This window comes from Odocoileus virginianus, chromosome 5 (assembly GCF_023699985.2).
Source record: "Odocoileus virginianus isolate 20LAN1187 ecotype Illinois chromosome 5, Ovbor_1.2, whole genome shotgun sequence".
Classification (NCBI taxonomy): Eukaryota; Metazoa; Chordata; class Mammalia; order Artiodactyla; family Cervidae; genus Odocoileus; species Odocoileus virginianus.
In genome coordinates this window covers 58,563,699-58,589,409 of record NC_069678.1, presented here as the reverse complement: position 1 = coordinate 58,589,409, position 25,711 = coordinate 58,563,699, and the positions used below count along the sequence as shown (strand labels likewise).

Here is a 25,711-nt window from a genome sequence, read left to right as displayed (position 1 = left end):
TGATGAACTATAGACAGAGGTTGGTGGCATTGTACTGGAGGCAGTGATCAAGACCATTCCCAACAAAAAGAAATGCAAAAAGACAAAACGGTTGTCTGAGGAGGCCTTACAAATAGCTAAGAAAAGAAGAGAAGCTAAAGGCAAAGGAGAAAAGGAAAGATATATCCATCTGAATGCAGAGTTCCAAAGAATAGCAAGGAGAGATAAGAAAGCCTTCCTAATGGTCAGTGCAAAGAAGTAGAGGAAAACAACAGAATGGGAAGGATTAAAGCTCTCTTCAAGAAAATTAGAGCTACCAGGGAATATTTCATGCAAAGATGGGCACAATAGAGGACAGAAATGGTATGGACTTAACAGAAGTAGAAGATACTAAGAAAAGGTGGCAAGAATACAGAGAACTATACAAAAAATATCTTTATGACCCAGATAACCATGATGGTGTGATCACTCATCTAGAGCCAGGTATCCTGGAGTGCCAAGTCAGGTGGGCCATAGGAAGCATCACTATGAACAAGCCAGGTGGAGGTGATAGGATTCCAGTTCAACAATTTCAAATTCTAAAAGATAATGCTGTGAAAGTGCTGCATCCAATATGCCAACAAATTTGGAAAATGCAGCAATGGCCACAGGACTGGAAAAGGTCAGTTTTCATTCCAATCCCAAATACCAAATACTGTGGTGTAATACCAAAGAATGTCCAAACTACCACACAGTTCCACTCCTTGCACAAGCTGGCAAATATTGCTCAAGATTCTCTAAGCTAAGCTACAATAGTACATGAACTGAGAATTCCAGATGTTCAAGCTGAATTTAGAAAAGGCAGAAGAACCAGAGATCAAATTGCCAGCATCAGTTGAATCATCAAAAAAGCACGAGAGTTTCAGAAAAACATTGACTTCTGCTTTATTAACCACACCAAAGCCTTTGATTGTATGGATCACAAGCAGCTGTGGAAAATTCTTCAAGAGATGGGAATACCAGACCACCTTACCTGCCTTTTTATAAATCTGTATGGAGGTCTAGAAGCAACAGTTAGAACAAGACATGGAACAACAGACTGGTTCCAAATTGGGAAAGGAGTATGTCAAGGCTGTATATTGTCACCCTGCTTATTTAACTTATATGCAGAGTACGTCACACAAAAGACCAGGCTGGATGAAGCACAAGCTGGAATCAAGATTGCCAGAGAAATATCAATAACCTCAGATACATAGATGCCACCACCCTTATGGCAGAAAGTGAAGAGGAACTAAAGAGCCTCTTGATGAAAGTGAAAGAGAAGAGTGAAAAAGCTGGCTTAAAACTGAACATTCAAAAAACTAAGATCACGGCATCTGGTCCCATCACTTCATGGCAAGTAGATGGGGAAACAATGGAAACAGTGACATACTTTATTTTCCTGGGCTCCAAAATCACTGCAGATGGTGACTGCAACCATGAAATTAAAAGACACTTGCTCCTTGGAAGAAAAGCTATGACCAACCTAGACAGCATATTAAAAAGCAAAGATATTACTTTGCCAACAAAGGTCCGTCTCGTCAAAGCTCTGGTTTTTCCAGTAGTCATGGATGGATGTGAGAGTTGGACCATAAAGAAAGCTGAGCACCGAATAACTGATGGTTTTGAACTGTGGTGTTGGAGAAGATTCTTGAGAGTCCCTTGGACTGCAAAGAGGCCCAACCAGTCCATCCTAAAGGAAATCAGCCCTGAATATTCATTGGAAGGACTGATGCTGAAGCAGAAGCTCCAATACTTTGGCCATCTGATGCCAAACTGAACTGTTCAATTCAGTTCAGTCATTCAGTCATGTCCGACTCTGCAACCCCCATGGACTACAGCATACCAGCTTCCCTGTCCATCAAATCCTGGAACTTGCTTAATCTCATGTTCATCAAGTCGGTGATGCCATCTAACCATCTCATCGCCTGTTGTCCCCTTCTCCTCCAGCCTTCAATCTTTCCCAGCCTTAGGATTTTCCAAATGAGTTGATTCTTCACATCAGGTGGCCAAGGTATTGGAGTTTCAGCTTTAGCATCAGTTCTTCCAATGAATATTCAGGGCTGATTTCCTTTAGGATGGACTGATTGGGCCTCCTTGCAGTCCAAGGGACTCTCAAGAATCTTCTCCAACACCACAGTTCAAAACCATCAGTTATTCAGTGCTCAGCTTTCTTTATGGTCCAACTCTCACATCCATCCATGACTACTGGAAAAACCAGAGCTTTGATGAGACGGACCTTTGTGGGCAAAGTAATGTCTTTGCTTTTTAATATGCTGTCTAGGTTGGTCATAGCTTTTCTTCCAAGGAGCAAGTGTCTTTTAATTTCATGGTTGCAGTCACCATCTGCAGTGATTTTGGAGCCCAGGAAAATAAAGTATGTCACTGTTTCCATTGTTTCCTCATCTCATCTGTTTGCCATGAGGTGATAGGACTAGATGCCTAGTTTTCTGAAAGTTGAGTTTTAAGCCAGCTTTTTCACTCTTCTCTTTCACTTTCATCAAGAGGCTCTTTAGTTCCTTTTCACTTTTTGCCATAAGGGTGGTGGCATCTATGTATCTGAGGTTATTGATATTTCTCTGGCAATCTTGATTCCAGCTTGTGCTTCATCCAGCCTGGTCTTTTGTGTGACGTACTCTGCATATAAGTTAAATAAGCAGGGTGACAATATACAGCCTTGACATACTCCTTTCCCAATTTGGAACCAGTCTGTTGTTCCATGTCTTGTTCTAACTGTTGCTTCTAGACCTCCATACAGATTTATAAAAAGGCAGGTAAGGTGGTCTGGTATTCCCATCTCTTGAAGAATTTTCCACAGTTGCTTGTGATCCATACAATCAAAGGCTTTGGTGTGGTTAATAAAGCAGAAGTCGATGTTTTTCTGAAACTCTCGTGCTTTTTTGATGATCCAACTGATGCTGGCAATTTGATCTCTGGTTCTTCTGCCTTTTCTAAATTCAGCTTGAACACCTGGAATTCTCAATTCATGTACTGTTGAAGCCTAGCTTAGAGAATTTTGAGCATTACTTGTTAGCTTGTCGAAGGAGTGCTATTTTGTGATAGTTTGAACATTCTTTGGTATTACCTTTCTTTGGGACTGGAGTGAAAACTGAGCTTTTCCAGTCCTGCGGCCACTGCTGAGTTTTCCAAATTTGCTGGCATATTGAGTGCAACGCTTTCACAGTATTATCTTTAGTATTTGTAATAGTTCAGCTGGAATTCTATCACCTTCACTGGCTTTGTTCATAGTGATGCTTCTGAAGGCCCACCTGACTTCGTGCTCCAGGATGTCTGGCTCTAGGTGAATGATCACACCATCATGGTTATCTGGGTCATGAAGATCTTTTTTTTGTATAGTTCTTCTGTGTATTCCTGTCAACTCTTCTTAGTATCTTCTGCTTCTATTAGGTCCATACCATTTCTGTCCTTTATTGTGCCCATCTTTGCATGCAACTTTCCCTTGGTATCTCTAATTTTCTTGAAGAGATCTCTAGTCTCTCTTTATGACATGGTACAGGAGGCAGTGATCAAGACCGTCCCCAATAAAAAGAAATGTAAAAAAGCAAAATGGTTGTCTAGGAGGTCTTACAAATAGCTGAGAAAATAAGAGAAGCAAAAAGCAAAGGAAAAAAGGAAAGATATACCCATTTGAATGCAGAGTTCCAAAGAAAAGCAAGGAGAGATAAGAAAGCCTTCCTCAGAGATCAATGCAAAAAAATAGAGGAAAACAATAGAATGGAAACTGATGCTGACTGAATGTGAATTCTGATTTGCAGGATGTGGAGTGTATTTCTGTCTGTCATTGTCCCCCACAGTGCTAAAAAATGATACTAGTGCCTGCCTGAAAAACTAATATGTTGTTTAGTCACTCAGTCATTTCTGACTCTTTGCAACCCCATGCACTGTAGCCCACCAGACTAGAGTAATATCTAACATTTATTGAGCACTTAATGGAGAAGGAAATGGCAACCCATTCCAGTACTCTTGCCTGGAAAATCCCATGGATGGAGGAGCATGGTAGGCTATAGTCCATGGGTTCACAAAGAGTTGGACACGACTGAGCGACTTTCACTTTACTGTGTCAGGCACTTAGGGTTTAAATGCATTATCATATCAGCCCCTAAAGCAGTCTCTGAAGGAGATGCTATTCTCTGTTCTATTTTATAGGGACCAGAAAAGGCTTTGGAGTTCCTAACTGGTTTGGGATGACAGACTGGAAGCACTTAACCAGTAAGTAGTGTTAGTTGCTCAGTTGTGTCCAACGCTTTGCAACCCCATGGACTGTAGCCCACCAGGCTCCTCTATTCAATGGAATTCTCCAGGCAAGAATACTGGAGTGGGTGGCTATTCCCTTCTCCAGGGGATCTTCCCAACCCAGGGATTGAACCCAGGTCTCCAACGTTGCAGGCATATCCTTTACCATCTGAACCACCAGGGATGGAGTCGGATTGCCTCTGCACAAATGTCCCACAGCCTTTGTCTTTGTTTAGATGCTCAGTGCTTCTCATACAGTGCATCTGCCACAGAGTTTCCTGCTGCCACGTGTGCAAACCCTCAGTCCCCTTCACATGCAGCCAGGGGATCTAAGACACCCCAACAGGCCACTCCCCCGCTTAAACTCCTCAGAGGTTCCCCTTTGTATCTAGAAGAAAGTTTAAGCTCCTCAGCTTAGCATACAAGCCTCTTTCTGATGGGTCACCTGGAAAGAATTAAATAAAGATCCAGGTAATAATACTTCTCACCTCTTGCGGGAGTTTGCTAGCTGGGACTTTGAAGGAAATGAGGGCCTCTTTTCCTCTGACTCTGGAGTCTACTTGTGGGCCTGGCTCCCTGAGGGTGCTTTCCACTCTGACCCCGCCCCATCTCATCATTCTTAGCAGTTGCCACTCTTGACTTGCCTTCCTGGGTCCCTCTTCTTTCATTCAGGACTGAAGGCAGGTTTTTGCCTCTGGTCCCACTATTGAAGGGAATTCAAGAGGAACACTTCAATTTTAAGGGGTTTTCTTGCCAGGTACCACAGGGCACTAGACAAAATCTATGACAACGCCCCTGACTATTCTATACTCAATGTCAACCAGTCTACATTTTATACCTTGCATGTCCAGAAATTACCTTTTATACACTACATTTGGATTTTCCTCCATCAGCTGACAAATGAACCATCAGACTTTTCCATGGGCCCTGCCTTCCAATCACTGTTCAGTTTTAGCAGCAGCATCTTGTTTTCCTACCAGTGTTATTATAGTTATTTAAGGATTTCATTATAAGGTGTCCCTATTTTACAAAAACCCACATAAAACTGAAATGTTCAACATTCTATCAACTAATATTTATTGAGAGGCTCTTATACGTGCTGTGGCAAACAGGACAGTTAAGATTCCTGCATTATGCTGAGAAAGACAATGTACAAACAAATAAATATGCAACAGCATGGTTAGCAACATAAGAAAATAAACTAGGGTGATGTGATAGAGAAGTGGTAGGGACTGCTTTAGATTAGTTAGAGGAAAAGCTTCTAAGCAGGTGACATTTGAGCTGAGATCTGAATGGAGGATCCATCCATGTGAATAATTGGAAGTAGAGTATTCAGACAAGTGCTAGGGACAGAGGTGGGGATAAGCTTTCCTTCTCTGAAGTCGCAGTAAGGATGCTAGAAGGGCTGAGGTATTTTGATGAGCAGGGGATGGGGTGGAATATTATGCAGGAGATGTGAGCAAGCAGATCTTTAAGCTCTTGTAGGCCAATGGTTTTCAAACTCTTTTAATGGGATCCACAGAAAGAAATGCATTTTATGTTGTGTCCACTATACACACACACACACACACACACACACACCCCACACATCTTAAACATAAGTTCTTTCAATAAGCTTTGGTTTTTTTCCATTTTATTTCACAATGCTAACATTAGGGAACGTTTAACAGGAGAATTCCTGTATGCTGTTTTCTGTCTCTCATAAATCCTCTGTTCCTCATCAGTTCCTGGTAACAGGAACGCGTGGAACAGCACACTGCTCCCAGGACTGAGGTCATAGGATGAGACACATGCATGGATTTCCTTCAGTAAACATTCTCCTTAAGACAAAACTGCTTAGTCATGACCCTCTTTCTTGAGATATGGATTGTCTTCTGACCTTATGACCATTGTTAATTCCTTGTTCCCTTGATAACGGTTGCTGTACATTTGGTTTTCTGATCTTTATCATTGTCAAAAGAAATTCCTTGTACAACAGCCTATATATACTCATTAAAAGATCATTAAAACACCCTTGCTCCACCAGAGACTTGGGTCCCCAGGTCTGTCTCTCTTGCTCTTTCTATCTCTCCCTCTGGCTAATTCTCTGGAGTGTGGAAACCTGCCGAGCTCACTCTCCTGCCCTGGCTTTCAAGACCTCTTTGAGAGGGCGTCCTGTGCCTCCGTGAGCGGAACAAGCCCTGTCCTAGGGCTTTATTGGTTCTCTGCGTAACCCAGGGAATATTAGCCTCTTTCTCTTTCACTTTCTCATCTGTGACTCGGGACCACCAGGTTCCGGTCCATTAAAGGACCGCAACAGCTAATCCTTACCCAGAATATTGGTTTCACATCCTAATAATGGCTTGCTTTGGAAAACTCTGTCTTAGATTATAGTAAGGAGTTTGGATTTTATTCTTGGTATAATTGGAAACCTTTGGAAAATTGTGAGAGGGAGAGTAACATGATCTAATTTACATTTTTTAAAAACTGACTTTGACTGCTGTCTAGAGAGCAAATTGTATGAAGGTGGGTGAGAGTAGCAGCAGGGAGACCAGTTAGGAAGCTGTTGTATTTCATCTAGATGAGAAATGATGACGGCTTGGACTAGAGTGGTAGCAGGAGATGCTGAGAAAAGTGGACAAATACTATAAAATTTGGCAGGAAAGCCAAACGTTGGCTGTGAAATGTGTAGCAGAGATAGCAGGCAAGGATTACTCCAAGAGTTGTTTGGTTGTTTATTTTTAGCATCGAGTGGTGGTGTAGACTTTTTCTGAGATGAAAATTTGGGGAATGATTACATTTGGGGGAATAGGAATATAGTTTTGGGTATTTCAAGTGTAGAATATCTGTATCTACTGTTCATCTTATTGGAGATGTTAGGTAGGAACTTAGACTTATCAGTAAAGGTGCAAAGTTGGTTATGAAGCTTTAAGAGGCAGTGGTGTCAGGATGACTTAATTGTGGAAGCCATTCCAAGAAAAAAGAAGACTCTTAACTTTCTTCTTTTCTTCCCTTCCCTTTTCCTTCCTTTTCCCCTCCCTCCCTTCATTCCTTCCTTTTCTTTTTTTTCTCTATTTCTCAAGGGCAGTGGTTTTCAAACTTCAAATGAAAGTTTAAAACCCCAAATAGAAAATAAATAATGGAATAATGGTGCCATTTTCTTCTCTTTGTACAGACCTAATCAGCAACTTCATGAAATCCAAAGGTTTCACAGATCATTATTGAAGTGCATTCATTTTCTCTTTGAGGAGACTTCAAGCAACAAGAAATAGCTAATATCTGTGAGCCAATTATTTACTGAGGGAAGGCAAATTAAGACTATTCTCTGTGATAGGATCACTGATAGAATTTCACCCTAGAGAAGTAAGGAGAGCCAGAGAGCTTACACAGATTGCCTCTTAAAGAGAATCACATTTCATTAGTTGATCAGAAAGTATGGTATACTTAAATAATTTAATAAAAAGATATTGATGTGCAGGACTTCTCAGGGGAAGGAGGAGGTCCACTAGTTAAGACTCTGCGCTTCCACTGTAGGGGGCATGGGTTCAAGCCTTGGTTGGGGACCTAAGAGCCCACATGCCATAAGGTACAGCCAAAAACAGAAGAAAGTGTGCAGCAGAAAAGATATTGATAAGTATTTTTTTCCCCAAAACACAATGTTTTTAAAATAATGCTCACTTTGCAATCAGAAAAAGTGAGTTTAATCTCTGTGTAACCTCTTACCAGCTATAAGCCTGGTGTAAGAGCAAGTAATGTCACTTCTCTGAGCCTGCCAGTCAGTTCAGTCACTCAGTTATAAGCATCAGAGTATTCATTTATTCAGTTCAGTCACTCAGTTGAGTCTGACTCTTTGCGACCCCATGGACTGCAGCATGCCAGGTTTCCCTATCCATCACCAACTCCCGACACTTACTCAAATTCATGTCCATCGAGTCAGTGATGCCATCCAACCATTTCATCCTCTGTTGTCCCCTTCTCCTTCCGCCTTCAATTTTTCCCAGTATCAGGGTCTTTCCAAATGAGTTGATTCTTCGCATCACGTGGCCAAAGTATTGGAGTTTCAGCATCAGCATCAGTTCTTCCAATGAATATTCAGGACTGGTTTCCTTTAGGATGGACTGGTTGGCTCTCCTTTCAGTCCAAGGGGCTCTCGAGACACTTCTCCAACCCACAGTTAAAAAGCGTTAATTCTTTGGTGCTCAGCTTTCTTTACAGTCCAACTCTCACATCCACACATGACTACTGGAAAAACCATAGCTTTGATGAGATGGACCTTTGTTGGCAAAGTATTGTTTCTGCTTTTTAATATGCTGTCTAGGTTGGTCATAGTTTTTCTTCCAAGGAGCAAGCGTCTTTTAATTTTGTGGCTGCAGTCACCATCTGCAGTGATTTTGGAACCCCCCAAAATAGTCTGCCACTGTTTCCATTGTTTCCCCATCTATTTGCCATGAAGTGTTGGGACCAGATGCCATAATCTTAGTTTTCTGAATGTTAAGCTTTAAGCCAACTTTTTTCACTCTCCTCTTTCACTTTCATCAAGAGGCTCTTTAGTTCCTCTTCACTTTCTGCCATAAGGGTGGTGTCATCTGTGTATCTGAGGTTATTGATATTTCTCCCAGCAATCTTGATTTCAGCTTGTGCTTCATCCAGCCTGGCCTTTTGTGTTATGCAGTCTGCATATAAGTTAAATAAGCAGGGTGACAATATACAACCTTGACGTACTCCTTTCCCAATTTGGAACCGGTCTGTTGTTCCATGTCTGGTTCTAACTGTTGCTTCTAGACCTGCATACAGATTTCTCAGGAGGCAGTCAAGTGGTCTGGTATTCCCATCTCTTTAAGAATTTTCCATAGTTTGTTGTGATCCACACAGTCAAAGGCTTTGGTGTAGTCAACAAAGAAGAAGTAGATGTTTTTCTGGAGCTCTCGTGCTTTTTGATGATCCAATGGATGTTGGCAATTTGATCTCTGGTTCCTCTGCTTTTCGAAATCCAGCTTGAACATCTGGAATTCTCAGTTCAAGTACTGTTGAAGCCTGGCTTGGAGAATTTTGAGCATTACTTTGCTAGGGTGGGAGATAAGTGCAATTGTGTGGTAGTTTGAGCATTCTTTGGGATTGGAATGAAAACTGACCTTTACCAGTTTGTGTCTACTGCTGTGTTTTCCAAATTTACTGGCATGTTGACTGCAGTACTTTCACAGCATCATCTTTTAGGATTTGAAGTAGCTCAACTGGAATTTTATCACCTTCACTAGCTTTTTTCATAGTGATGCTTCCTAAGGCACACTTGACTTCGCATTCCAGGATGTTTGGCTCTAGGCGAGTGATCACACACCGTGGTTATCTGGTCATGAAAATCTTTTTTGTATAGTTCTTCTGTGTATTCTTGCCACCTTTTCTTAATATCTTCCGCTTCTGTTAGGTCCATACCATTTTTTACCTTTATTGTGCCCATCTTTGCATGAAATGTTCCCTTGGTATCTCTAATTTTCTTGAAGATATCTCTGCTGCTGCTGCTAAGTCACTTCAGTCGTCTGACTCTGTGCGACCCCATAGACGGCAGCCCACAAGGTTCCTCTGTCCCTGCGACTCTTCAGGCAAGAATACTGGAGTGGGTTGCCATTTCCTTCTCCAATCCATGCATGCATGCATGCTAAGTTGCTTCAGTCATGTTAGACTCTGTGCAACACCCTGGACAGCAGCCCACCAGGCCCCTCTCTCACAGAATTCTCTAGGCAAGAGTACTGGAGTGGGTTGCCATTTCCTTCTCCCGAAGAGATCTCTAGTCTTTCTCATTCTGTTGTTTTCCTGTATTTTTTTGCATTGATCACTGAGGACAGCTTTCTTATCTCGCCTTGCTATTCTTTGGAACTTGGCATTCAGATGGGTATGTCTTTCCTTTTCTCCTTTGCCTTTAGCTTCTCTTCTTTTCTCAGCTATTTGTAAGGCTTCTTCAGACAACCATTTTGCCTTTTTGCATTTCTTTTTGTTGGGGATGGTCTTGATCACTGCCTCCTGTACAATGTCAGGAACCTCCATCCATAGTCTTTCAGGCACTCTGTCTATCAGATCTAATCCCTTGAATCTATTTCTCACTTCTACTGTATAATCATAAGGGATTTGATTTAGGTCATACCTGAATGGTCTAGTGGTTTTCCCTACTTTGTTCAATTTCAGTCTGAATTTGGCAATAAGGAGTTCATGATCTGAGCCACAGTCAGCTCCTGGTTGTTTTTTCACTGACTGTATAGAGCTTCTCCATCTTTGGCTGCAAAGAATATAATCAGTCTAATTTTGGTATTGACCATCTAGTGATATCCACGCATAGAGTCTTCTCTTGTGTTGTTGGGACAGGGTGTTTGCTATGACCAGTGCATTCTCTTGGCAAAACTCTGTTAGCCTTTGACTTGCTTTGTTTTGTACTCCAAGGTCAAATTTGCCTGTTACTCCAGGTATCTCTTGACTTCCTACTTTTGCATTCCAGTCCCCTATAATGAAAAGGATATCTTTTTTGGCTGTTAATCCTAGAAGGTCTTTTAGGTCTTCATAGAACCTTCAGCTTCTTCAGTTCAACTTCAGCTACTTCAGCATTACTGGTCAGGGCATAGTCTTGGATTACTGTGATACTGAATGCTTTGCCTTGGAAATAAACAGAGATCATTCTGTCATTTTTGAGATTGCATCCAAGTACTGCATTTTGGACTCTTTTTTTTTTTACTGTGATGGCTACTCCATTTCTTCTAAGGGATTCTTGCCTACAATAGTAAATATAATGGTCATTTGAGTTAAATTCACCCATTCCAGTACATTTTAGTTCACTGATTCCTAAAATGTCTATGTTCACTCTTGCCATCTCCTGTTTGACCACTTCCAATTTGCCTTGATTCATGGACCTAACATTCCAGGTTCCTATTGCAATATTGTTCTTTATAGCATTGGACTTCACTTCCATCACCAGTCACATCCACAATTGGGTGTTGTTTTTGGTTTTGCTCTGTCTCTTCATTCTTCCTGGAGTTATTTCTCCATTCTTCTCCAGTAGCATATTGAGCACCTGCCAACCTCGAGTGTCCTATCTTTTTACCTTTTGATACTGTTCATGGGGTTCTCAAGGCAAGAATATTGAAGTGGTTTGCCTTTACCTTCTCCAGTGGACCACATTGTGTCAGAACTCTGCATGACCCATCCATCTTCTGTGGCCCTACACAGCATGCCTCATAGTTTCATTGAGTAGACAAGGCTTTGGTCCAGTTTGATTAGTTTTCTGTGATTGTGGTTTTCATTCTCTCTGCCCTCTGATGGATAAGAAGAAGAAGCTTATGAAAGCTTTCTGATGGGAGAGACTGACTGAGGGGAAAACTGGGTCTTGTTCTGATGGGCGGGGCCATGCTCAGTAAATCTTTATTAGTTGGGCAAAAAATTTTCCTAATAGGTTTGTTGCAAAGATTAAGTAGAAATAACTCATACAGCACCTAGTACTGGGGCGTACTTGTCATACAGTATGTGGGCTCTTAAAATAAGACTCATAATAAGTTATTATGATTATACATTTGCCTACTTCTGGTGACACATATTAAGGCCTAGGTTAGATATGGCCTCTAACCCTGTACATGCTAATAAGAAACCTCGCTAATATTTAAATACAGCATGACATTTGTTTAAAGGCTAAGTAAAATGGTTTTTATAATATGTGGTCATATTTGGATGACTTTTCAGAAATTTGAGTCCATTACATACCTAAGGAAATGCTGGAAATGAAAAAGCCAAAAAATTCTGGCACCTGGCCTAACGGCCTAGATTCTTTTGGGTTAATACAGTTTGTCCTCTTTGTTCTTGTTTAATAGAAGTTAGGTCCTGACCACAGCTCATATCTATATTGCTGCATCTCTGGGATGCCTCTTTGAGTTTGCAGAGCACAGAACACAGAGGATAAACGTGACCAAGGCATCATATTTATGAAAATGGTAGTCTGCATAACTAAAATTTAGTTTTACCCAATCATTCACTCAATAAATATTTCCTGAGCTTTGTGTACTGGGAAAACATACGTGCAGACACTGAATTGTGACAATGATAGACTGATAAAACTCTGTCCTCAAGTAGAATCAGGCAATAAATAAACACACAAATAAATAATTGCAGTTTGTGGTAATGATGATGAAGTAAGCAAGCATGGTGCTGTGATAAAGACTAAGTCATTAGAGAAGGCTTCTCATAGGAGACAGTGTTCAAGATGAGACCAAAAAGCCAGCCAGGCAGAGGGTCAAGAGAGAAGCTTTCCAAACAAAGGCAATGATAAGAGTGCTAAAGTGGGACAGAACTGGAAAAGTTTTAAGAACTTCTAGAAAGTCAGCATGACTGGTGTATAATGAAGGAAAGAAGGGAGATAAAGGCATGAACCACATCACACAAACCTTTAAGGTGTTTGAGGATTTCTGAAATCTATGGGAAATCATTGAGGACTTTGAAATAGGGGAGTGACGTGAGCTGGGTTACATTTTCCAAAAAAAAATTTACTGTAAAGAGAACAGATGAGAAGGGGCAAGAGTGGGTGCAGTGGGGCAGCAATGAGATGGCACAGATGAAAATCAATGGTGGCTTAAAACAGAAAAGGCTAGAGACTTTCAGGATATATTTGGGAAGCAGAGCCAACAGGACTTGCTGATAGGCTGTGAAGAGTGAGGAAAGGCAAGAACCATAGTTTGTAGCTTTCACAACTGTTCCAGTGGTTCTGTCCTTTTCAGAGAAAGGGAAGACTTCAATATGATCAGCTTAGGAGTTTGGTGGAGAGGGAACCACATGTTCCCCTTTGGAATGTTGTTACATTTGGGATGTCAGCAAGTCAGGCAAGCAGATATACCAAGATGTCAGCTGGATATGGGGGAAAGTGTAGAGCTTAGAGGACCCTGCTCAGCTGGGAACAAACATTTGAGACTCTCAGGTTCATGTATGGTATTTGAACCTAAGGAGATGGATAAAAATCTTGCAGAGAGAGGAATGAGAGAGAGCTCAAGATTTGCCTTTGAGGACTCCAAAATTAAGATAATTGTAGAGGAAAAGGAATTAGCGGAGGAAGCCAAAAAGCCATAGCCTCGAGGTAGGAGAAAAATTGTAAGAGATGTCTGTAGAGAAAAAAAAAAAACCCTAGGAGAGACAAGTGTAGAAATGAAGTGTTCCACTGCATTGAAATCCATTTTAACCCCGAAGTTTCTCTATATGATAGACAACACCAGCACCATAGGGCAGGGTTGACTTTGGCTAAATCTGAGCGTCAGATGGACAATTTATTTAACTTTTTTTTAAAGTAAATATAGAAGCTGTATTATTATTTTAGTTTCAGGTATATTGAAGTATGATTAACTTATTTAAACTTTCTGAATATTAGTTTCCTCATTTGTAAAATAGGGCAATACATGCATTTCATTGGCATTTGTAAACACTGAATAAGCTAATTAATATAAGTTATTCACAGAACACTCGGTATACAGAGCTCAATAAATAGAAGCTATTATTATGAAATAGCATTGTGTTTAGAAACCAGAAGACCCACATTCTAGTGATTTTAACATGGATCCTACATTTAACAGTTGTTTCCTTGGGCAATAATAGTTGATTATCAATTTTTTCACCAGTAGGTGGGGAAATAATTTCTGTCTTGCCCTTCTTTCTCATAGGGCTGTCCTAAGGATTAAATGGCACAGTGAGTGAGAGGAGGATCTAGAAGCCATTCAGTGCTCAGGAGATATGAGGGATTTCCCTTTGTCCAGTAGAATTTCTATGTATCTGGTTTTCAAGTCAGTCGTGTCAATACCTTATGAGTGCTGGGAATAGGTTTGAGGAAGGCAAGTGACAAAACTGAAAAATGAAGCTTTTAAAATAGACCTAAGCTTATCAGATTTAAGTTTCTGCTCTGCAACACTGTGATTCCCTTACTGTCTTTTAAAGGGATCTGCATGTATCAAGATATTAATACAAGGAGAAGCAACCAGTTCCTGAGGATATAGACTGTCTTCCCAGGATACCTAACCCACTGTAGATGTAAAAATTTTAGCCCTTGTTGGATTGAGAATGCAAGGCCAGTATAACGCATGAGAAGAAGAATGCTTCTCTTCCAAGTTATGACCATGTCTCCCTAGCTCTCTCTGACTCAGGAAGAGGCAGGTTGAATGGGAAAAGGGAAGTTAGGAAGAAGAAAACAAGGGGCAAATAGAATGATGCTTGGAGAGAGAGAGGGGAAGAGAAACTCTTAGAATTTGGAAGAGGAAACACCATCCTCAAATTAAATTTGAGGCCTTCAAAAGATGTTGGAAGGAAAGGATGTTGGAGGGAAGGGTGCTGCCTCTGGACCAATCGTCAGACTCATGAGACATTTGCTAATGAAGAAACTAAATCTAGAGAGATAAAATGACTAATTCACGGTTACTTATAAAGACTGACACTTTAGCAATCACTGGTGATTTTCTATGGTGTTTAAAAAGTAACAACAAAGCCTTTATGTTGTCTTTGACGTCTCTCCCTCTGTCTCTCACACTCACATTCTTCCATGAACAACTTCTTTTGAACCTATTTTATAATATGTACAAAACCTCTCATCACCTGCACCACCACTATCCTACGCAAACCATCCATCCTCATCACTCCCCTGAATTAGTGAATGGTTTCATGTTTTCCCCTTGCCCCCAGCAAAGTGAGCTCTGTAAAAACTTAAGATCTTGTTACTTCTCTGTTCAACACATTTACTGGCCTCCCATCTTACTTGGAGTAAAATTCAAAGAGCTAACCGTCACTTAGGAAGCCCTGTGTAAAGCCGCCTCCCGCATGCTTCTTTCGTCTCATATCGCACCACTGCCCCCGTCCCCCTCACTCCGCTGCAGCTATAATATCTCTGATATTCCTTTGACAAAAGCAGCATGCTGCTACCCCAGGACCTGTGTACTTGGTGGTTCCGTTTCCTGAAACACCCTTCCCTCAGGTATCTGTATGGCTCACTGCTGACTCCTTCAGTGCTGTTCCACGGTCAACTTATCAGACCACCTTCCTGACCAGCCTCTTTAATCAGTGCATACATATACTCAGCCCTCCAGTCCTCTACTTCACTGTATTTCCATCTAGCATTGTCACCTCTGTACATGTTTTATATTTGTTATCTGTCTCCCTTTACTATAATATAAGGTCTACAAGGAAAGAGATTTGTTGGTTTTTTTCAGTCCTTAATTTCTAAATCTGGTATGTCTTAGGCACTGAACAAATGTTTGTTGAATGAGTGAATAAATGAATAAAAACTTGTGACTTAGAACAAAAGGAGCAAACATATTAGGAATTTTTAAAAGATGTGGAGATAACTCTTAATTCTGTTATTTCCCAGCCATCAGCCTTTAGGCACATTGTTAGACTCAGTTTCTCTGCCCTATTACCTTAGATGGGTACCTGACTGCATTCCTTATAGAACTGTGAGGATTAAAGAAGACATTGAATTTAACTGAAGTCAGGGCAAGGGAATTAACATTCATTGAGTACCATCTAAGAGATGGAACCTGTACACAATATTATTCTCATAACACTCTTGTAATGCAGTTATCATTTTCCTATTTAACTGGGATTAATCTGTAGCTCAGAGAGTTGTTATCTCAACAGGAAGTGCTGGAGTTATGGTTTTCATCCAGTGCCCTGTGGCCCTTCCATTCATGTCCTTTTCACCAACCCACCTTCAGATGTTGGTTGCTATTTTCAGGACACCATCAGGAGCCAAGTGTGGAAGCCAGAATTGCATATTGAGTTGTCATCAAATCTTTATCAAATGGGAAAGAAGGGATCTTAGCCAGTGAAACTTGTCTCCATATGGTTAAATCTTGTAAAGAAAACTTGGAGCTGACTCTCCTGAAAGAGCTCTAGCTGGCCTGCAGTGCCAGTAATGGGCGACTCAGTCTCTGCCTGACCATTCAGAGCCCCTCTGAGGCTTTGAGGGGCTACCTTCACCTCCATTCTTCAGCAGATATGGCATCTGCCATTTACTGAAAAAATTCTTTCTACTTTACAGGCTTCCTTCATGTGCCAAAACATGGGGGGAGAAAAGGCAGCCCAAAGCAAAGTCCTGGCTTTCTTCTTTCTCAGTTCTATCTGGTCCTTTCTGATGCATGTTGTGATTCCTGCCAAAGGCTCAAGGAATTTCATTTTTAGCTCTTCTGCATCCTAAATACATTCTCAGTGAATGAAGTCTCCCCTTCATGTTTTCTGGGCCATTTGGGTCCAGATGGGTCACCTGTCTTAAAAAGATGCTGCTGATTCTGACAGAAATTTCCATGAATATGGGTTTCTATATCACTGGTTCTTCATTTTGCGTTATGGTCTTTGCAGACTGGGACCTGGGGACTGGAGTTGATGAAGAGAGAGTGACAAAAAGAAGGACACGAGGGACCCAAGTCTCGAGTGAAACAAGGGTGCTTTATTCATGGCAGCGTGTGCTTGTATACTGCTATACAAGGAAGCTTTAGACAAAAAAATAAAGTTGAGCAAAAACACCAAAACCAGATGCATAACTACAGTAACTAAGGGAATTACAATCGTCATAGGGCCATAACAGCAGTAGCTAGGGGAATAACAATTGCCACAGGGCCAGAAGACAATCCATATCTTGAAAAGTAGGAACATGACTAAGCAGTTTTACAGAGAAGTAAAAGGTTACTGAAAGGAATCCACGTATGCACTCCATCTCATGACCTCAGTCCTGAGAACTGCGTGTAGCTCTGCTCGTTCCTGTTTTCCAGGAACTGATGAGGAACAAAGGGCCTTGAGAAACAGAAAACAACATATAGAAATCCTTAAAATTAAATGTTCCCTGACAATTTTGGTTGTACTGGTGGGGAAAAGTGCTTTTTCAACACAATGAATTGCTTGAACTAGCGATTTCCCATTTGTTTCTCAGATTAGGTGGGGTGGCAAGTCTGGTCAAGTAAATAGGTTTCTTGGAACAATAGTTCTCACACTTTTCATGTTCAACGTATTTTCAGTGACTCAACTAAAAGACTCATTTAGCAACAGTAAACAAGTCAGCAGTAATTACTGATTGGTTGGAACTATAGAAAATAATGTTCTCAGACTTTAGGGATTTTTGGTCTCACAGCACCACTGTTGCTGTTTGATAGAAATACTATCTTGACTACTCTTTCTTATATACACAGAAGACAATGTTCTCAAGTGTTTCGTAAACATTTTTTTCCTTAGCATCTGCTTAAATCTGCAATACAATCCTTCCTGGTTCACAGGAAGTTTTACTCTGCCCTCTATCACTGTATCATGTTGCACAACCCACTGAACGCAATACTTAATCTGACAGCCATTGTCAAATAGAGTATTTTAATGAGAGACAAAATATATTGGCATATTGATCAAAAATTTTTAACACATCCAATTTTTTTTGATACATATATGTTCTGTTAAGTTCAGTTCAGTCGCTCAGTCTTGTCCGACTCTTTGTGACCCCATGAACCACAGCACACCAGGCCTCCCTGTCCATCACCAACTCCTGGAGTCCACCCAAACCCATGTCCATTGTGTCAGTGATGCCATCCAACCATCTCATCCTCTGTCGTCCCGTTCTCCTCCTGCCCTCAATCTTTCCCAGCATCAGGGTCTTTTCCAATGAGTCAGTTCTTTGCATCAGGTGGCCAAAGTATTGGAGTTTCAGCTTCAACATCAGTCCCTCCAATGAACACCCAGGACTGATCTTTAGGATGGACTGGCTGGATCTCCTTGCAGTCCAAGAGACTCTCAAGAGTCTTCTCCAACACCACAGTTCAAAACCATCAATTCTTCTGCACTCAGCTTTCTTTATAGTCCAACTCCAACATCCATACATGACTACTGGAAAAACCATATCCTTGACTAGATGGACTTTTGTTGGCAAAGTAATGTCTCTGCTTTTTAATATGCTGTATATGCTGGTCATAACTTTCCTTCCAAGGAGCAAGAGTCTTTTAATTTCATGGTTGCAATCACCATCTGCAGTGATTTTGGAACCCAGAAAAATAAAGTCAGCCACTGTTTCCACTGTTTCCCCATCTATTTGCCATGAAACGATGGGACCACGTTGTAAAACTTTGGTTTGGACAAATGTAGTCCAAGATTCTGACTTTCTGTTCTCTTTTATTTTTTTCTCCTTTACATATAATTGTATTTAACTTTTGCTTTTGACAAGATGATTTTTTTTTTTTTTTGCTCCCTATATACCAAAATTCTTTTTCTCTAAGTCCAACAAGGTCACAAAGACAGTGATATCTAAATATAATTCTGGTTCACAATAAAGAAATCTAATATGAAGAAAGTGCATTAGTGAAAAAAAATTGAGTTTGATTCCCAGCCATTTGGTAATTGGGTAGTATTAATCTGAAATTTTCATACTGGCATCACTGACTCAATGGACATGAGTTTGGGTAAGTTCCGGGAGTTGGTGATCACCAGGGAGGCTAGCATGCTGTAGTCATGGGGTCGCAACAAGTCAGACATGACTGAGTGACTGAACTGAACTGAATCTGAACTTATGTTCCTTCATCTGTAAAATAGAGATAATAATGCTACCATCCTAAGAAGATTGGATGAGATAATATATGGAGTATATATGTCATCAGTTCAGTTCAGTTCAGTCACTCAGTTGTGTCCGACTCTTTGTGACCCCATGGACCACAGCATGCCAGGCCTCCTTGTCCATCACCAACTCTCGGAGTTTACCCAAACTCAAGTCCATCGAGTTGGTGATGCCATCCAACCATCTCATCCTCTGTCGTCCCCTTCTCCTCCTGCCTTCAGTCTTTCCCAGCATCAGGGTCTTTTCCAATGAGTCAGCTCTTCGCATCAGGTGGCCAAGGTATTGGAGTTTCAACTTCAACATCAGTCCTTCCAATGAACACCCAGGACTGATTTCCTTTAGGATGGACTGGTTGGATCTCCTTGCGGTCCAAGGGACTCTCAAGAGTCTTCTCCAAAACGACAGTTCAAAACCATCAATTCTTCGGGCTCAGCTTTCTTTATAGTCCAACTCTTCATACATGACTACTGGAAAAACCATAGCCTTGACTAGATGGACCTTTGTTGGCAAAGTAATGTCTCTGCTTTTTAATATGCTGTATATGTTGGTCATAACTTTCCTTCCAAGAAGTAAGCATCTTTTAATTTCATGGCTGCAGTCACCATCTGCAGTGATTTTGGAACCCCAAAAATAAAGTCAGTCACTGTTTCCACTGTTTCCCCATCTTATTTGCCATGAAGTGATGAGACCAGATATGTGTCAAAGTGCTTAGTTAATATTAATTTCCTTTTCCTTATGGCCTTCATCTCTTCTGGGTATCTCTATGTGTCTGCTGGTACTGCCATCTGAAGGACTTACATTAGGTTTAAAGGATAGATGTGCTGTAATTGACAGCCAACCAGTAAGTTAGAGTTATGCTATCCTCCTGAAGTGGCAAAAAGATGCCTATTAACTCTTTTCTTAAGATGTTTAAACATAGCCCCCTCTTTTTATAAACGTGGTTTTTTTTTCCCCCAAGAAAATCTCAGTAATTCCATTCTCCTTTGGCAATGGTTCTTCTAATCCTGGGCAGTAGATCTGAGGAAGAAGGAAAGCACAAGAGGGAAAGTGGGGTAAGAGCCGATAAAAAGGTGCATTATCAAGCTGACCATACATGATATCAAGTGACAATATTACCTGATCCATGGGACTTTCTTCTAAGAGATCATAAAAATAATTGCTTCTCAAGTCAGTCCTTCCAGGAAGGGAAGGAAGGAGAATTTATCCATTAGCTCCCATTTGTTATTGGTCGAATGCTTGCTCCCTAGGACATTAATTCTTTAATGCTTCTGAGTTAATCATATGTGTTACTTAGCAAGGCAAGACATGCTTTGTATGGGCATGGGTAAAGTGCTATTAGGTTGTGCCCACATGAAATGAGTCAGTCTCCAACCAAAGTTTGTCAGTTCAGTGGCTATTGGTGTTGGAACAAGATAGAAACAAGTATGGCAATGATAGAAAGAGATCAAGAGAACTGAAGCAACTAGAAGTACAATATGGTACAATCCACTCTCTTGCACTAATCAGTTCAAGTCATGTGCTCTCATTATATCTAGCTACCATTCTAAAATAAGAGACCTCTCTCTCTTTTTTTTTTTCTTTCTTGTTTTGGTAGGAACAATATGCTGTCAGCTTCAACTGATTCCAAGGGTATAATAAATATAATTTCCTTTCTTCACTATCTATTCCAGAATTCCCTCCCTTTCAGTTGCTTGCCTGCTGGAGTGACCTCATTTCTGAAGGTATGTATTCATAATGGCCTTGCCTTTATCAGGCTATGGTTGCTACAACTGATCATTTGCCAGGTATGAAACAACCAAAAGATACCTTAGTGAATTCCTGGGTTGCTGACATATCCTTTTTTATCCCTATTGTATAGCAGCAATTCTGTATTTCTTCACATGATAATGAGGATCAGTAACTCTTGAAAAGATATTAATATCTTTCTTTGCCTAATGTTTCTTGGTATAAAGAGTTCAAAGTGAACAGGTAGGTGTTACCTTCAAGTTCCATAGGAAGTTTTCTGTGTCATTTGATAGAAGCATCCTTCCATTCCACTCTAGCTATCTGATCCCCAGGAACCACTATCTCTAATCTTGTAGAACCTAAGATCGGAAAGTACAAATTCTGAGAGTTTTAGGAATTATTGTGAAAGAACCCATTTCTATATTGATCCTGTGCTTCCCAGAGCCATTTATTCTTACTATTTAGGGTAAAGCATTACCATGTATCTACCATTTAGCATCACATACCCTGCATCCTAGAGGAAAGGAGTCAGTCCTGAGTTGGTGCTTTTGTCAAAACTCCAACAAGGCTTTCAAATGTTCTTTTAGACAGCTGCTCTTGATGACGGAGGTACACTGAAGACCAGTGGTTCTTGCAGTTTTGCATCTATTGTAGCACTTCTTTGGTATTAAAAGGGATCTTGTTGCTCAAAGGAAATGTTGTATGGAATGTGATGCTAATAGATCAGGCATCCTGTGAGCTAGCTAGATGGTGGTGCTGAGGAAAGTGCAAGGGAAGAAAAGCTAACATCCTTAGTAGATTTCTATTCCAGTGAGATAAAATTATTGCCCTTTTCATGGTTGAACTGGCCCATTATAATTGACCTACTGCTTAAATTGAGGTTGCCTCAAGGGATGGCGCCATATTGATGGTTCAGATTTGGTCTCTTCTTCTGAGAAACTGGATGGATATTCACCATGGCAGCAGCTATGTCAGTCTTGATTAGAAGTACACGCTGTTAGACCCATTCGGTGTCTTCATCCCTTCATATGGCCATTCTGTCAGCTGGCCCATTACATGAGGCTTTAGGTTGCTAAGGAAAGGAGAAACATGACATCTTTAGAAAGAGTCATTCTGTTTGCTTAACTGTTGAAAGCTTCCTCTGCAGGGAATACTTTCTAATGAGCATTATTGTAAGACACAAAGATCTGCAGACTTTGTGACTACTTTTATAGATTTGTTTACATACCTCTTCCCCAGAACTACTAGTCTTAAACCTTCCAGTGTTATTTGTTCTAGGCCCCTCAACAACTAGCCAAGTCATGCAACCATTGACCAGGAGTCTAAATACCTCAAGCTCCATCTCCCTCCATTAGCACTGGATGACCAAGTGTACTGCTAGCAGATCTGCTCACTGGGAGGATTTCTCTTTACCACTGTCCTCTAGAAATACCTGAGTGGATTGTGATGCAGCTGTCCATTTTCAGTCAGTTTTAACATATTATGCCAATCCATCTGTGAACTAAGCCCAAGTTCTCTCTTGTGACAACTGCTTGTAGGATATCCCCCTATAAGCTATAGATTTGAATTTTAGAAGAGGCATTGATTCAATGGGGATAGATAATGGGGAAGTCTGAGCTGTTTATGCAATGTACTTCTGCCTTTTCAAGTCACTTAAGCCCAAGCTCTATTGTGCCCTTTACATGGAATAATGAATTGTGTTGCACCTGCTTGAATTTATGCCATGGTGAATTAAACAATATCCAGCATGTAATGGGCAGCTCTGGTCACATAATCTTTGATATCAGTACTCAGTCCCTCCTGGGTCCAGTAGGATTCCAGCTGTTGATTTTCAAATAAAAAGTTGTTCTCTGTTCAAAACCCATGACCTTATTCTCAAGTTCTAGGAGACAGTGTAGCAACTTTCATATTGACATATGCTTGGTTCTCCACTGAGCACTCTTTTACAACTATTGCCTTTAGTTTATGGCTAAATGGACTGGGGGTTCACAGCCTCAACTTGCTATGAACTCCTCTCTTGCTCTGAGTTCCATGTGAAATTGTCTTATAAGTCACCTAATAAATGGGATAGAGCAATATTCCTGAGTGCAGTGTATGTTTCCTCCAAAACCCAAAGAGGCCAACTTCGTGCTGGTGGGTATAAGTCTTTCTTAATGGTAGGAGGTGCAAGATGCAACAATTTGTTCTTATCTTAGAGATGTGCTTTCTGGTAGAGTAACCACTAACTCCATGTGACTATTTTAATTTAAATGAATTAAAAATTTAAGAATATTTAAAAATTCAGTTTCACTGGCCAGATTTCAAGTGGTCAAAAGTTACATGTAGCTAGTGGCTATTCTATTGAGCAGCACAGATACAGAACATTTCTATTATATTGGTGCAAAAGTAATTACAGTTTTGCATTGTTGAACTTTGCTGTTTGAGATTAGAATACATTATTAAGTAAATGTGGTTATGTTATACATTATTTTAATATGCATTTCTCGCTTTATGTTTTTTTGCTATTGCCTTATTACTTCCTGTTTATTTTATATTTATTTTAGACTAGGGAAATGATGTTAGACAAAAAGCAAATTCAAGTGATTTTCTTATTCAAGTTCAAAATGGGTCGTAAAGCAGCAGAGACAACTTGCAACATCACCAATGCATTTGGCCTAGGAACTACTAATGAACATACAGTTTAGTGGTGGTTCAAGAAGTCCAACCAATTGAGAGTGGTCATTGAGGCTAATGCTCTTACAACCACACAAGAAGTTGCCCAAGAGCCAAAGAACTAAACAGACATTTCTCCAAAGAAGACATACAGATGGCTAACAAACACATGAAAAGATGCTCAACATCACTCATTATCAGAGAAATGCAAATCAAAACCACAATGAGGTACCATCTCATGCTGGTCAGAATGGCTGCTATCAAAAAGTCTATAAAAAATGAATGCTGGAGCTGGTGTGGAGAAAAGGGAACCCTCTTACACCGTTGGTGGGAATGCAAACTAGTACTGCCATTATGGAGAACAGTGCAGAGGTTCTTTAAAAAGCTGGAAATAAAACTGCCATATGACCCAGCAATGCCACTTCTGGGCATACACACTGAGGAAACCAGAGTTGAAAGAGACACGTGTACCCCAATGTTCATCACAGCACTGTTTATAATAGCCAGGACATGGAAGCAACCTAGATGTCCATTGGCAGACGAATGGATAAGAAAGCTGTGGTACATACATACAATGGAATATTACTCAGCCATTAAAAAGAATGCATTTGAATCAGTTCTAATGAGGTGGATGAAACTGGAGCCTATTATACAGAGTGAAGTAAGTCAGAAAGGAAAACACCAATACAGCATATTAACGCATATATTTGGAATTTAGAAAGATGGTAACAATGACCCTATATGCGAGACAGCAAGAGACACAGATGTAAAGAACAGACTTTTGGACTCTGTGGGAGAAGGTGAAGGTGGGATGATTTGAGAGAATAGCATTGAAACATGTATATTACCATATGTGAAATAGATCACCAGTCAGATTCAATGCATGAGACAGGGTGCTCAGGGCTGGTGCACTGGGATGACCCAGAGGGATGGGATGGGGAGGGAGGTGGGAGGGGGGTTCAGGATGGGGAATACATGTACACCCATGGCTGATTCATGTCAATGTATAGCAAAAACCACTATAATATTGTAAAGTAATTACCCTCCAATTAAAATAAATAAATTAAAAATAAATAAAACAAATATCCCTGAAAAAAACAAGAAAAAGGAGTTGCCCATGAGCTCATTACCAACCATTCTATGGCCATTCAGCGTTTGAAGCAATTGGAAAGGTGAAAAAGCTCAGTAAGTGGGTGCCACATGAGCTGACAGCAAATCAAAAAAATTGTCATTTTGAAGTGTTGTCTCCTCTGATTCTATGCAACAACAATGAACCATTTATTGATAAGATTGTGACGTGTGACAAAAAGTGAATTTTTATGACAGCCAATGACAACCAGTGCAGTAGTTGGACTGAGAAGGAGCTCCAAAGCACTTCCCAAGGCCAAACTTGCACCAGAAAGAGGTCATGGTCACTGTTTGGTGGTCTGCTGCCCACCGGATCCACTACAGTTTTCTGAATCTTGGTGAAACCATTACATCTGAGAAGTATGCTCAGTACAGCAATGAGCTACATGGAAAACTGCAACACCTGCAGCTGGCATTGGTCAACAGACGGGCCCAATTCTTCTCCACAACAACGTCCAACTGCATATCACACAATGAGCATTTTAAAAGTTGGACAAATTGGGCTACGAAGTCTTGCCTCATCTTCCATATTCACCTGACCTCTTGCCAACTGACTACCACTTCTTCAAGTAACTTGACAACTTTTTGCAGGGAAAATGCTTCCACAACCAGCAAGAGGTAGAAAATGCTTTCCAAGAGTTCATTGAATACCAAAACATGGATTTTTATAAAGGAATAAACAAACATTTCTTGTTGGAAAAAATGTGTTGATTGTAATGGGTTCCTATTTTGATTAATAAAGATGTGCCTGAGCCTAGTTATAATGATTTAAAATTCATGGTCTGAAACCTCAATTACTTTTTCACCAACCTAATACGATGGCAAAAGTTGTATTGCACAGCACTGCCTTTGAGGCTGTGTTCCTCCATGGCAGGCTAAAATTTGAACACAGGTCTACATGGTGCTAAAGCCCCTGGTTTTTCTACTTCAGCAAATCACAGAGAGCCTGGGTCCAAGCAGATGTTTTCCTGCTATTCAAGGGCAGCATGAGCTCTCCAATTAGATTTTTGTGCAACTAAGTTTTGGTTCATGCAAAAATTCTCTTTGCATTCAATAAATGAAAAAGGCATTTTATCTAAAGGCCAGGCCTGTGGTGGCAGCTCTCCATATCTGATCTCTCTTTCTGGGCTACAGTAGACTCAGAAAGCAGTTTTCTTTGTAAAGAAAGTTTTCATTCAGCTTGGAAATATTATGCATTTTCAAAGAAATAAGGTTGACTAGAATTCTATGGCAGACAGCAGAATCTCTGTATGCTGCAGTTCTGCATTTCTATCTGCACTCTATGAAAGGCAAGGATCATTGTCCCCACAGAATGCAGCTAAATGACAGCTGGAGCATGAATGGACAGGAAAAACACTCTCTTCCCTCTAATAACACCACTTATGGCAGACGGAC

The 25,711-nt window shown here is 40.6% G+C and overlaps 1 long non-coding RNA gene across 1 annotated transcript in view; it reads left to right on the top strand.

The window, feature by feature from the left end:
• The first annotated feature begins 4,162 nt into the window (after positions 1 to 4,162).
• The window catches only part of LOC139035063 (uncharacterized), a 31,180-nt gene continuing 9,631 nt past the window's right edge, over positions 4,163 to 25,711 (top strand). The window contains exons 1-2 of the long non-coding RNA XR_011487576.1: positions 4,163 to 4,227; positions 20,482 to 20,532. This is a non-coding gene — a long non-coding RNA (uncharacterized lncRNA). The remainder of the gene's footprint in view (positions 4,228 to 20,481; positions 20,533 to 25,711) is intronic.